Genomic DNA, 12,830 nt, shown 5'->3' with positions numbered 1-12,830 from the left:
TCACTCAAAGCCCAATGCCTATTTGTTTCAACAGAAAAAAAAACTGCTCATGGATCTTAACAGCAAGGGAAACATGCCTATAGGATTGTTACCGCCATACTTCTGAATGATTAAAGGAACAGAAATAGTAAGTTCTGTACTTTCCACAAAAGGCTTTTTGATTTGAAAAGACAAAATCCGGGTCAGGCTTCATGCTGTATGCAATCACAAAGTAGCCTGCAGTGCTGCAAGTTTCACTGGACAGCTATCATGAGGGAGGGCAGCCTAGCACTGTCCCCTCGTCCTTGACTTTTCAGCTCCAAGTGATGCCTACACTCAAGCGTCTTTCTGCCTTAGGGTGACAGCATATTATTATTATTATTATTATTATTATTATTATTATTATTATTATTATTACTAGCTGTGCCCGGCCACGCGTTGCTGTGGCGAAGTCTGGTGGTCTGGGAAATAAAGTATTGAGGAATTGGTGGTAGTTAAGGTCAAGGGTAAAGGTTTTCCCCTGACATTAAGTCCAGTCATGTCTGACTCTGGGGGTTGGTGCTCATCTCCATTTCTAAGCCGAAGAGCCGGCGTTGTCCGCAGACTCCTCCAAGGTCATGTGGGATGACTGCATGGAGCGGCGTTACCTTCCCGCCGGAGCAGTACCTATTGATGCACTCACATTTGCATGTTTTCGAACTTCTGGGTTGGCAGAAGCTGGGGCTAACAGTGGGGGCTCTCTCAGCTCCCCCAATTCAAACCTGTGGCCTTTCGGTCCAGAAGTTCAGCAGCTCAGCGCTTTAACACGCTGCGCCATCAGGGGATATTATTTACTAAAGGTTGTGAATATACAATATTTCTGATTGGTTTTTTGTTTGTTTGTTGGAGGCAAGTATGAATGCTGCAATTAGGAAAAATGAGTAGGATGTAATGGCCTTGCAGCTTTAAAGCCTGGCTGTTTCCTCCCTGAGTGAATTTTTTGTTGGGAGGTGTTAGCTGGCCCTGATTGTTTCCTGTCTGGAATTCCCTTGTTTTCAGAGTGGTGTTGTTTGCGATATTTTATGTGCTTCTACTGTCTGTGGCCCTGAGAAAACAGAGGATTTTCCAGACTTTGATGATGGGAATACTTTGTTGGGAGGTGTTAGCTGGCCCTGATTGTTTCCTGTCTGGAATTCCCTTGTTTTCAGAGTGGTATTGTTTGCAATATTTTATGTGCTTCTACTGTCTGTGGCCCTGAGAAAACAGGATTTGCCAGACTTTGATGATTGGAATACTTTGTTGGGAGGTGTTAGCTGGCCCTGATTGTTTCCTGTTTGGAATTCCCCTGTTTATTTACTGTCCTGGTTTTAGAGATTGTATTGTTCTGCATTATTCTATCCCAGTAATTATTTCATATTAAAGAAGAATCTCACTTATCCAACATTCGCTTATACAATGTTCTGGATTATCCAACGCAGTCTGCCTTTTCATAATCAATGTTTTTGTAGTCAGTGTTTTAAATTCATTGTGATATTTTAGTGGTAAATTTGTAAATACAGTACAGTAGAGTCTCACTTATCCAACATAAACGGGCCGGCAGAACGTTGGATAAGCGAATATGTTGGAAAATGAGGAATTAAGGATAACCCTATTAAACATCAAATTAAGTTATGATTTTACAAATTAAGCACCAAAACATCATGTTAGACAACAAATTTGTCAGAAAAAGTAGTTCAATACACAGTAATGCTATATAGTAATTACTGTATTTATGAATTTCGCACCAAAATATCACGATATATTGAAAGCATTGACTACAAAAATGCGTTGGATAATCCAGAACGTTGGATAAGCGAGTGTTGGATAAGTGAGACTCTACTGTAAATACTACGTAGCATTACTGCGCATGGAACTACTTTTTCTGTCAAATTTGTTGTATAATATGATGTTTTGGTGCTTAATTTGTATAACGATTACCTAATTTGATGTTTAATTGGCTTTTCCTGAATCCCTTCTTATTATCCAACATATTCACTTATCCTGCCGACCTGTTTACGTTGGATAAGTGAGACTCTACTGTGTATTTCTAATCTTATATTATCTGCTCAGAACTGGATTATATGAGGCCCCTTCTTCACAGCTGTATAAAATGCACACTGAAGTGGATTATATGGCAGTGTGGAGTCAAGATAATCCAGTGCAAAGCAGATAATATAAGATTATAAATGGGTTATATAGCTGTGTGGAGGGGCCTTGAGTCTACACTGCCATATAATCCAGTGCAAATTAGATAATCTGTGGAAGACGTCTAAGTGAGGCCTAAATCTGCCTGTCCCCTAACTGAAACCTGGCTGTCCCTTGGTTGCTAGGCAACCAAGTGGGCAGAGATTAGCCCTCTAAACTGGCAGCAATTGGATAAAAAAAATTATTGCTCTCCCTCTAATTAGGACTTTATTTTTCTTTTCTTTTTGTTGTATCAACCTTGAGGCGTGGATGATGGGTTGTGTTGTCAAATTTTGAGGTTGGGGGGCCTGTACTTTTGTTGTTTTGTGAATCGCCGTGATGCCATCACTCTTTTATATATATAGATTATTATTTTATGACACAGCAAACAAGATAGACATGCTGGATTTCATATCATATTATTATTTTATTATGACACAGCAAACAAGATAGATATGCTGGATTTCATATCACAAAATCACAAGTCGAACACTTCCCAAGTGTCTAGGACTGTGTGATGTATTGTCAGATGATGTGCGCAGATCCCAGCAGGGTGGCCTTTTGCAGCTGGCAGATCGTAATTTTGTCAATGTCTATTGTTTCCAAATGCCGGCTGAGATCGTTATTATTATTATTATTATTATTATTATTATTATTATGTTTATTTATACCCCACTTTTTCTCTCCACAAGGAGAGAATTACTGTATTTACAAATTTACCACCAAAATATCACAATGAATTTAAACCACTGACTACAAAAACATTGACCACTAAAAGGTTTATCATGTGATGTCAGCCATCCTAACCCTGGCCTTTTCTCCTCCCACCATTTGCTCATAGGTTTTCCAGTCTAGGATGAAGAACAGAACCTTTGTCCCACCACCGTGATTCCAACCTGCATATGATCCAGTCAGTATGACCAGTGGTAAAGGACTATGGTTCTGTAGCCTAAAACATCTGGAGAACCCAAGATTGTCTACCTTTGCTGTAAGACTTCTGTACTATAGATGTACAAGGAGCAAAACATCTGCAGGAGGTGTGTGGAGATGTTGGGAGTCTAGAAATGATACACTACTCCTGGAAGATAGCAGCTGTTGGGGAAGGGGCTGCCTGTCATTCTCTTTTTCTCTTGGAGACCCCAGACATAAGAAACAATGGAGTCTCAAGCTGGAAGAAGGAACTGCTCACTTTTTGCTCAGCTGTTCTTCCATATGAAATTGCCTTATAGCAAGTCAGAACGTTGTGTGTTTAGGAGGCTGAGCAGCTGTCGGGTGAACTATTTATTTCTCATTCAGCTCTTTATGTGGTTGCCAAATAAACAAGTGAAGATGCAGAGGAAAAGTGAGAAAAGAGAAATATTTTTAGTACACATGCAAGACAAAAATATCTGTCCTGGAAATGCCGAAACCACCTCATTTGGCATAAAGCAAAACAAAGCAAAAGTGGAATGTGGATTATGTCAACATTTTCAGGCAAAACAGTGCATATTGTTCTTCTCACTGCCACAGTGCAGGACAAAAGGAGATGCTGAGAAGGAGTGGTTAGTATCTGGAGACCAGCAGGGAATAGCAGAGGGAGGGAAACCTCCTTGCAGGCAAATTGCCTAACAAACCCCTATGAGATTCATACATTCACAGTAACACCACAAGTGACTTGGGGCCTGGCCAGACAGCGTCTTTATCCCAGGAGCTCCCGCATCAAAATGGAGGGTGGCCAGACGCCGTTCCCTCAAAACGTAGGAGGAATCTCTACAAACGGCAAAAAACACGAGATTTTCAGGTGCGATAATATCCCGATTCTGGCCTGAAAATGCTCATCTTTGAATGTCTGTATGTCCCTGCATTTGGAAAACCTGGGATTTTTTATCTGGGTTTGTTCCTGGGTTATACATGTTGGTTCCCAATTGGTTATATCCTAAAAACATGGCAACAGTTGACTAGAGGATGAAAACTTTATCCTGGCAAAAGAAACTTGGTCCTCCACACGCTTAATGAAGTTTGTGACACACAAACAAAAGTTTTGCCATGTAATCAACTTTCCTCATGTTTTTATGATAACACCAATCAAGAACAGACATGTATAACCCAGGAACAGCTCCCTATAGTTCCCAGGCACAAGTACATGGCCAAACTTGTCTGCAGAGATGGCCAAGAAGCCTCTATAACCCAGGAGCAGAATTTATACAATTATTTGCATATTTGCATCTTGAGTTTTTTTTAAAAAACGCTGACATTTCTGCCATCTTGGCCATCTTGTGGGTTGCAAAATCCCAGGACAAAGCAGCAAGTGAGGACAACGGAGGCAGAAATCCCATGACCAACAGGTCTATATGTGAACCTCTTATCAGGTCTCGGGGTTTTTTGCCCCTGACTAAAATTTGGTGCTGTCTGGAAGCGCCCTCAAAGGCACATTTGCTACCACAGTGTAGTCCACATACCTATAGGGGATATATTACTGAATGTATGGGAAACAGGAAATTAAATAATTAGTGAACCCTATAGAAATGAATTACCTTCACCAAAAGTTACCAACAAATTTACCCTGGAAGACCTAGATAATTTCTAGAAAGCACCGATTAGGGGGTCATACGGCACTAGTAATGTGACTTAGTATATGGCAGAGCATTGTGTTCTTACAGGACACAAGAAGGATCTTGGGAGAAAGGCGATGGTAAGTGGCTTTAAGAGAATGAATGTTGGGATAACTGTACTTCATTGTGGAGACTGGCAAATCAGAATTTATGGGAGTGCTCTAATACAATCTGAATCCAAAACATAGAGTTCAGAAATTCAATGCAACTAAAGGGAAATATGGAAACATTCAGCATAGAGAACCTGTACTATGAACCAAAAAGTAGACTGATGGCTGATTAGGCAAGCTAAAGAAAATACAAAATTATTGGAAGTCTTCATAAAGTCAGAAGAGAAATTGGTATTAGGAGCCTAGCAAGAAACAAGCCTCTGAAGGTCTAAAAATATTTGATCTTAGCACCCCAAAGTCATGTTTTGTTCCAGAATTTATATGGAGCTTGACCTTCATGTCAGGCATTTTAACACATTCACCTGGAGTGTTGTAAACAATCTCTTCAAGCTTCTATTACTTGCCATTTGGGGATGATGGCAGTGATACAGATATCATGTGCAATGATACATACATATAGTCAATATACCATGGCACCTTTAAGGGAAAGCGACTGTGCTGATAATATAGTTACTACCAGAAGTCCTCTGATGGCAGCTAAATGATAAATCATGGCGAAAAGTGTCTTAAGTGTCTGCTTCTAATATACTGTAAGAAGAAAAATATACTGTAACATGAAGACGATAATGAGGTGTGAATCATTTTTATATCCTAACATCTCCATGTGAGAGAGTGAGAGAATGAGATAGTTTTGGGGGCGGGGGGAAAGAAAGAGGGAATATATGCACAGAAATGCACACATAAACACTGCTTTCTGTGAAGGCCTCCTATTGACCACAGGATGCTATAGATTTCCCTTTTCAGCAGAGAAGGAATTTTATTTAAGGATAAAGGAGGGAAAGAGGCAAGAGCCCTGTGCACTGCCTTGAGCTCACTGGAGGAAACATCCAGCAGATGGCAATAGTGCACTATATCATCTGCAGGCCACAGAAATTGCAGGGAGATGTTTTTGCCTCAGTGCCTTCAGTATTGTTATTCATGTGACTTTGTGAGAGCTGTCAGGCTGTCAGCATATTCACCAAGGGGCAACTGATGCGAATCACTCTGGGCTGCCGGACACAAAGAAATACATGTGCATGTGCTATATGTGTGTGTTTCTGTATGTGCACCACCTGCAGATTCAGAGTTAATATGACCATCATCCTTAAATCAGCACCAATCTTTTCTAATGAGCTCCTTGAAGGCTCTGCCTTTGGGAATTGGATATGCTGTCATGCCATTTCCCCCCACGTTAATATCATGCACAGAGACATCTGCTCTTCAGCAAGGCCACATCAGTGACACCCACCAGCTTCCACGGCAACCTTTCTCTGAGCACCATCAGGACGTGGGCCATAAGAGGTGACGCTGGACAGGCAAACAGTTAAGCGGCTGAAGATCTATTTCAGAGTGACATAAACTTCCTCCAGATGACAAACAGAGCCAAAATGTCACTAGGGAGCAAAGTCTAGGGAAATCTGCTTTTGGCTTTGGCTTTGTTTTTTAATTATCAGGGAGGCAAGCAGGACTTTTGTTTGAACACACATAAGCATTACTCATTTTTGGTTGTGGTCACATTTTTAGTTCCCACCCCCCACCCCCCAAACAAAATTCTGCAAGTAAACAAGGTATTTGTTTCAGGTCCCATCTCCTGGGATTTTTTCACAATTCATCATCATACATCATCATCATTTATGCAAAATGCTTGGAACCAGAAGTGGATTTTGAATTCTTTCAGATTTTGGAAAACCTGGATTTGCTTATATGAACATAATTAATTGCTTACTTAGGACCGGGCTGTGGCGCAGGCTGGAAAGCAAGCCAGCTGTCACAAATCAACAAATCATTCTGACCAAGAGGTCATGAGTTCAAGGCCAGCCCGGTGCCGGCGTCTTGTCTCTGTCTCTGTTCTATTGTCATGGCATTGAATGTTTGCCTTTATGTGTGCAATGTGATCCGCCCTGAGTCCCCTTCGGGGTGAGAAGGGCGGAATATAAATGCTGTAAATAAATAAATAATAAATAATAATCCCTCATAGCCCAAGGATGATGGCCCTCTAAGTGTAGCGTCTTGATGGTGGATATGTAGGTGGCTGTGGAGACCTATTCTTGACCCGCATGTTCTTCCGCAGTGAAGACATTGGTTTCCAGGTGGAAGATGGTCCCAGTCAGGGTTGACTTGATGTGCCCTCCTCTTGACACATTTCTCCCTTAAGCCCTCCATTCGTGCCTCTTCGAATTCTGCAGCACTGCTGATCACAGCTGATCTCCAGTTAGAGCACTCAAGGGCCAGGGTTTTCCAATTCCTGGTGTCTATGCCACAGTTTTTAAGGTTGGCTTTAAGCCCATCTTTAAATTTCTTTTCCTGTCCACCAACATTACATTTCTCGTTCTTGAGTTGGTAGTATAGTAACTGCTTTGGGAAACTGTGATCGGGCATTCGGACAACGTGGCCAGTCCAGCAGAGTTGATGGCGTAGGAGCATCGCTTCAATGCTGGTGGTCTTTGCTTCTTCCAACACGCTGACATTTGTCCACCTGTCTTCCTAAGAGATTTGTAAGATTTTTTGGAGGCAACGCTGGTGGAATCGTTCCAGGTATCATAATTAGGTATCTTGGAAATGGGGCCATTTATATTTCATATTCACCTTATATAGTAATCCAAAGGCAAATTCTCTTGGCTCTGCTTAAACCATCTTGGTGAGTTTTGCTATCATTTACCAGGGACCTTGTCACATTAAGCCACCGATCTGCCATGGATCATGACGAATCTGGCAGTGTCTGGCAGAGAGAACCCATCTCCCCGTGCCCCACATGGCCTGGCTTCCCTCTTACCTCCTCCCAAAGGGGGAAGCATCCACCACCAGGTCCCCCCCCCCCTCCAGTTGTAGTGGCGTATGCTGGTTCCTCTCCATTTGCGCCATGGAGCCCCACCAGAAGAAGATCTACATCATGGGATTGGAACCAGGGAGCTCCATAACTGAAGAGGGGTGAAAGCAGCGCAGGATGGGCAATTCTTCCTGTATGTTGGGGTGGCATGAGATTCCCCCATGCATTCTAAAAGAAACACTGATGGCTCAATATCCCTCTGAGGTAGGAGAAGAAAGGCTATTGTTGCTCCCATACTGTTTTCCTGTCCTTCCATCCCTGCTTTCTGGAAAAAAAAAGAGAAGTGTTTTCACACTACACACCACACCGTAATGGCTGCAAAATTTTCCATATCTAGGCTCAGTCATTAACCAGAATGGAGACTGCAGTCAAAAAATCAACAAAAGGCCAAAACTTGGAATAGTAGCTAACCAAATATCATCCTGAAATGTCAAAATATACCACTGAATACTAAAGTTAGGATTGTCCATGTAAACGTGTTTCCCTTTTCTATTTATGGGTATGGACAATGAAGAAACCTGATTGAAAGAGAATAAACTCATTTGAAATTTTGAGCTACAAAAGAGTTCTACAATTACCGTGGACTACAAAAAAAGGGAAGAAGTAAGTCATAGCTAAATAAATTAACAAAGCATTTAAAACTCAAGGCCCTTCAGCCTTTGTAGGAAGAGTCCAGTGAGTCATGTTGGAATTGTATATTGTCAGATCTGGAGATAAACCTAGGCATGGAACAGCCAAAACATGTCATAAGCAAGCATATTGGATAGCTTTATTTTATGCCAGAGGGACCCAATGACATTAATTATTTTCAGCTTTACATATGAATTAGCATGTCCACGTTTTCTGTAAACCTTGGTTTTTCTGTCCCCTTTGTGGATGATGCATTTCTTTCCCCAATCAATTCCCCTCATTTAGACTTGGTCCATCTCTGACTTTGTCTCATTATCATCAATTCAGAGTGATTCACACATCCCTGCCTGTTACACAGTATGGGCCCTTTTATTCAATTATCTAGGCCATTTATACAGTCAGTGCAATCAGCAGTGCGCCAATGATGGCATTTCTCATGCCAATTCTGACTTCATTTAGCCTCCCCATCATACTTTGCCATAGCCTTGATGTTGCCCTTTCAATAAGATTACTATCTACAGAGTTCCAAAATAGTGGAAAATTTGGGGAAATTGCATATGATGTGTGCTACATGAACAGCACATTACTGGAATGTGTCTTCTTTCTGGGAATCAGCATGGCATGATGGTTTGAACATTGGATTACAATTCAAATTCCCAGTTTCCCAAGGAAACCCACTGGATGACCGTAAGAGTGCATCTATGCAACAGAATTAGTGCAGTTTGACACCAGTTTAATTGCCATGGTTCAATGCTATGGAATCCTGCGGGTTGTAGTTTGGTGAGGCACTCTTTGGCAGAAAAAGCTAAAGACCTTGTAAAAGTTTGATTCCATAACATTGAGCCATGGTAGTTAAAGTGGTATAAAACTGCATGAATTCTACAAGTCTTCCAAGTCACACTCTCTTAGCTTCAGAGGAAGGCAAAGTACCCCCTTCCCCAAAACAAATCTTGCCAAGAAACCCCTGTGATAGGTTCACAACAAATGATCCCTATTGCATGATGTCATGCACATCCAGCTGCTGGTCTCCTCTCCCATCCGTCCTCACAACACAGACACACATTATTCCCAAGCAAGACATTTTTAACATTTCAGTACTAGCTGGTTTTTTAAAAAATTTATTCACAATCCCTGAAATTGTGAAATTACTTTTTAAAACACTATTTTTAAAAAACAAAAACAAAAACAAAACCAAGGCAGCAGAAGTGCAAGAGGGCAGGGAAGTAGGGGACTATGCATAAGCAAATCGGTATAATGGATAGACGTATAATAATGAAGGTGCTCATGCTACTATGCAGCTACTATCCATGATCGTGTGAGTAGCAGCTTTGTACACTAAAGTCCTCAGTCTCAAAGAAAGAGAATGGCAAAGCCGCTCTGAACAAATCTTGGCAAGAAATTCCTGTGATAGAGTCACTATAGTGATAGAGTCACTATATAAACAACTTGGAGGAACTCAACAATAACAAACAAACAAACCTTGCCCTCACACACTCCATGTATATCAGTTGTATTACTTCCCCTGTTGTTTGACTACAGCTATATGGTAATTTCTCATACATTCCCATCATGACTCCCTTAGAGTTTCTGGCTTTATCCCTTCTAAGCTACCTTTGAGAGGCTGAGCACATATTCTCATAACATCTCTCAATATACAGTAGAGTCTCACTTATCCAACACTCGCTTATCCAACGTTCTGGATTATCCAACGCATTTTTGTAGTCAATGTTTTCAATATATCATGATTTTTTGGTGATAAATTCGTAAATACAGTAGTTACTACATAGCATTACTGTGTATTGAACTACTTTTTCTGTCAAATTTGTTGTCTAACATGATGTTTTGGTGCTTAATTTGTAAGATCATAACCTAATTTAATGTTTAATAGGCTTTTCCTTAATCTCTCCTTATTATCCAACATATTCGCTTATCCAACGTTCTGCCGGCCCGTTTACGTTGGATAAGCGAGACTCTACTGTATATATATTTTTATACGTTGCCAGGTGGTAAGAAAAGTCTGCAATCAGGGCACTTCCAGACAGGGCTTAAAGTCCCCACATCATTCCCTAATAATAATAATAATAATAATAATAATAATAATAATAATAATAATAATAATAATGTGTTGCCGAAGGCCTTCATGGCCGGGATCACAGGGTTGTTGTATGTTTTCTGGGCTGTATGGCCATGTTCCAGAAGTATTGTCTCCTGACGTTTCGCCCACATCTATGGCAGGCATCCTCAGAGGTATGGAGAAACTAGGCAAGGAAGGTTTTGTATATATCTGTGGAAAGTCCAGGGTGAGAGAAGAACTCTATGTCAGTTGGAGGCCAGTGTGAATGTTGTAGTTAATCACCTTAATTAGCATTGAAGAGTTCTTCTCTCACCCTGGACTTTCCACAGATATATATAAACCTTCCTTGCCTCTGAGGATACCTGCCATAGATGTGGGCGAAACGGCAGGAGAGAATATTTCTGGAACATGGCCATACAGCCTGGAAAACATACAATAACCCAATTATTATTATTATTATTATTATTATTATTATTATTATTATTATTATTATTATTTATATCCCACTTTTCTCCCTGAATGGGGCCCAAAGTGGCTCACAACATTTTAAAAACAGTACACGCAACAAACACATATAACAATAACACCATCTATAAGAATGACATAAATAAACATTCTAAAATCGTTTTAATAATTACTATTATTGTGGGGACTCGTCAATTAAAATAATGCACTTTGCACAACTCACTACAAGTTAGCCTTCCTGTCATTTCAGATTTGATTTTTTTCATTAGATGCTTGCTTGAAAAAACTTACTGGGCTTCCATGCCACTCACCCGGCAGACCTCCTGGCGCATAGAAATGACATGCTAGGAGACGAAAGGGGGGGGGGTGGAGCAATTTTCCCCCTCACTCCCCCTCACCTCCTGGCGTGTCATTTCTGCCAGAGGAGCGGCATGGTGACCAGGTAAGTTTTCTTTTATTTTAAGGGCTTTGGGGGGAGGTGCCCTCCTCGGTTCTCCAGGTTCATGAAGCCCGAAGAACCAAGATGGTCTATAGGGACTGATACCTGGGAGTGCAGAAGCACAGGAAGGCCCAGGTCAAATGGCCCAGGTCTAATGGGGCATCTAATTAATTTGGGACAAAGCAGGGTTTACCTGATTGATCCCAAATTGACCTTCTTTTACCAGAAGTGTCGTTTTTATGTCTCCCTGTCTGGATGGCCCCTCCGTGACTTGTAATATGCAGGGGCTGTTTGGTTAGCCAATTATTTCATATATGTCTCTAAAGTTCTACTGTAAAGTCATCATGCCGAATTGCAGATATACAATATGACAAGTCACCCAACCACAGTACAAAAGCCAGCTATAGAACAAGCAAAAGAAACAGACAGCTAAAAAGCATTCCTAAAGTCAAGCCCAACCCAAACCACAAAGAGAAACACTTAGGTATATTTACACTACAAAATTATAAAATCTTTGCCTCGATTTCCAGCTCCCCTGGCCTCAATATTGGGAATGTTTATTTGGTGAAGATTACATGGGGTATGTCTTGCCTTGTCAAGACTAAAAGGAATATAGGCCCCAGAGTGCTCCCACTGACACCACTGGAAATATGGCAGAGACCTTTTGGTCTTCTTTCTAATGACTTTGAAGTGTGAAATTCTCATACTGAAATGAAGTTGAAAACTGGAATCTTTCCCTCTGCCTTTGGTGTGGCCCTCCAGCCCAGTTGGATTCCGACCCATTATAAAGTTGGTTGACCTTTGGCAGGAAGATGATTAACAAATAGGAAATCAAATAAGATTGATACAATACCTAAATAGAGGCTGTAGCTCGTAGAGCATGAAGATGCAGAATGGAATCCTAGTTTCCACAATTGCATCACTGCCATCCCCCATCACTGCTAAGCTTAAAGTCCAACAGCCAAGAAAAGAACTTCTCCTAGAAACAAGATGTTTTGCCTTCTTCCCTCTAAGCTGAATATTTTTCTCCTTTCCGTTTATACTTAGACGATCCTTCGTTGTCCAAGTATGATGGCCTTCCATCATACTTTATTTTTCTTGGAAGACACCTGTGTGGAGGTTGGTGCACAGCCGGTCAACACAGTCTTCTCAACCATTAACGTGACAACAGCGGCTTCTCAATCAGTTGCCACCTTCACAGCCATTGCAACATATACTCCTAATTAAGCTCTCATCACTCTCAAAGACTACTCATATGGTATTTCTCAGATCAGCTGACTTACAGTGGCTTTGTGGTACCTTAAAGCTGTGAATTTGGGTCAGAAACTTTTTGTACTTCAGGCCTACAGCTTCCATCAACTGAAGCCAACATAAAAATAAGGAATTCTGGAGTGTGTGGTCTAAGAACGTCATCACATCAATCAGCTGTGTTGCAACTATTACATTAGTATAGATCAGTTGATCCCAATCTTTG

The 12,830-nt window shown here is 41.1% G+C and overlaps 1 long non-coding RNA gene across 1 annotated transcript; it reads left to right on the top strand.

Annotated features, from left to right (window-relative positions):
- Positions 1-3,523, top strand: LOC134295283 (uncharacterized). Its single transcript, XR_010001808.1, has 2 exons — positions 1-127; positions 3,023-3,523. It is a non-coding gene; the product is annotated as an uncharacterized LOC134295283 (long non-coding RNA).
- Positions 3,524-12,830: the final 9,307 nt, after the last annotated feature.

This window comes from Anolis carolinensis, chromosome 1, assembly GCF_035594765.1.
Source record: "Anolis carolinensis isolate JA03-04 chromosome 1, rAnoCar3.1.pri, whole genome shotgun sequence".
Lineage (NCBI taxonomy): Eukaryota > Metazoa > Chordata > Lepidosauria > Squamata > Dactyloidae > Anolis > Anolis carolinensis.
This window is presented reverse-complemented; position numbering and strand designations above follow the sequence as displayed.